A 2188-nucleotide genomic window follows, 5' to 3' on the forward strand; every position below is an offset into this window, starting at 1 on the left:
GCCGTGAACTGTGCGGCCGTGAAATGCACCAAAATCAAATTTGTCGACAATATCCTTTCAAAGCATTCTCATTAGCATAATTTTTACAAACAGGTCATTCAATAATGGTTTATAATAGTGTGCTTCTTATACTAATTTTTCCATGTTAAATGTTTTGTCGTAGCATTTAAACATGCCTGTGGAACCTGGTTTTGCTGCTGAGTTTGTGGCTGGAAGCATTGACAGACAGTCAAGAATGAAACAGAATTCATTTCCACTTCTAAGCACAGTAAGTGGCTTGTTGTGCTTCTAATATTAATTCAATTCTCAATTTTTTCTAAACCAGTGTTCCAGTTACTGTGCTACAGGCAAAAGAGGCTTTGGGGGTGAAATGAAAATTTGTTAAGGGAAAGTCTTTTATACAGATAACAGTCATTTATAATTTTGTCCTGAAGACACTCCAGGTTGCGTAGCCACTAGTTAATGAGACGCTAGACCATTTTTTGAAGGAAACAGTTCAAAATGTCACGAGCATCTTTGAGAAACCGTGCAAACCCTCGGGTCCCATAGGAACTGTGTCCAGTCAAACGCTATCTTCCATCAGCATGATACTTGAGGGGTTGAGAGCTCTGGAACAGCTGTTGAAGGAACTGAATCCAGATTACAAGATTGACTTGCACACTGGTCTCACTGTTCAAGTCAAAAACCTCCATGCAATAGGTCACTTCAAAGAGCAATTCCCAACTTTACTACAGTATGCACAGAATCTAGCCAATACGGTGTACGAGAACATAAAAAGGGTTGTTCAGTGGGCGGCTTACTACTACACTCACGAGAAGTCTTATTATCCTGTAGTTGGTCAGGCAACGCCACTCAATGCCCTTCCCCGGATGTCCCATCTGAAGCCAGCGAGGAAACTTAACGATCGAGAGCGAGAGTCGATGTTGGGATGGGCAGCGAACAGTATGCCAGGAAACAACAATGTTCAAGGCAGGAACTCTGTCACTTAACAGGTATGCCACTTCTGAGCAACCAAAAGAGAAGATAACGATGGAGAGAACTCTGGGACATGTGAAGGCTGCAGGTGACTTGGGATGTCCTGTTGAGGTCGTTGAAAGCAACAGGAAACGTCAAGAAGAAGAAAACCAGAAAGACACAGACGATGAACAAGAATCTGAGTACGACAGAATCTGAAAGCGAACTTCCTGCAACTATAGACAGTGACCTAGAGGACGAAATGACTTTTCTCCGAGCTGTAACAACTCGCAGTGGACGAACTATTTGCGTTACATCAAAGTTCTTTTAGCTTTCTCCTTTTCACCATGTTTACTGTACTGTACTGAGAGGACCGAGAACGAGTAACACGATAACAGAGAAGGTCAGAGAACAAGACCTAAAGTTGCTAATCGTCCTTAGACTTGATCCGGTGCTCACAGTCCTTAAAGGGAAACAAGGGTCTAGAAAAATTTTACCTTAAATGAAAGTCCATGTTCCCAGGATTTGAAAACTGATTTTTGTTTGGTTAAGCGCCTTCCTGAATTTTTGCTAGAGGTCTTTGAAATCGCCCATAATTGCCACGTTAGAGAGCATACGGCCGCCATCTTGGAAGTCGAAAACAACAGCGAGGCTATGACGTAGCATTAGACAAGACATGTTTCGTAATCTGTCTGACCTTTGTGGAAAAGTCGCATTGGCGAATAACAATTTCTCTAAGGAAGAAAAAACATGGTTCATTGTTTTGCTGTTGGCTGTAACAACACCTATAAAAACACCAAAACGGTATCCTTCTACAAGCTACCTGACGATGAAGGACTTAGAAAACTGTGGCTCGCTAAAATAAAGCGCGAGGATAAATTACTGAAGCCCGAGAACTGCTTTGTTTGTTCCGACCATTTCACCCCAGATGACTTCACAAGAGATCTTAAGGTACGTATTGTGTTCAGCGCCTTTCTAAAAGATATGCTTACTACAGTAATTCGGCTCCCATCTTGTTCACTTTATTACAGTATATATTAAAGTGTATTGTTTGGATATGGGAAGACCTGCTCTAAAATTAATTCCATCGTATAGTATTCTGCGCGAATTTCATGTGACCAAAGGTGGCAAGATTTGGTCACGAAAGAAAACACATGGCTGGTATTTTGTCGGAATATTGAGAAAGTAATTATCTACATCAGCCCTTTTTGATTTCTTACAAGGAAGAACTATT

At 41.3% G+C, this 2188-nt stretch overlaps 1 pseudogene; it reads left to right on the plus strand.

Annotated features, from left to right (window-relative positions):
- The first annotated feature begins 473 nt into the window (after positions 1-473).
- Positions 474-1416, plus strand: LOC146479101 (uncharacterized; annotated as a pseudogene).
- The last annotated feature ends 772 nt before the right edge of the window (positions 1417-2188 follow it).

Source organism: Pavona decussata, unplaced genomic scaffold (genome assembly GCF_977016875.1).
Source record: "Pavona decussata unplaced genomic scaffold, jaPavDecu1.1 SCAFFOLD_61, whole genome shotgun sequence".
Taxonomy (NCBI): Eukaryota; Metazoa; Cnidaria; class Anthozoa; order Scleractinia; family Agariciidae; genus Pavona; species Pavona decussata.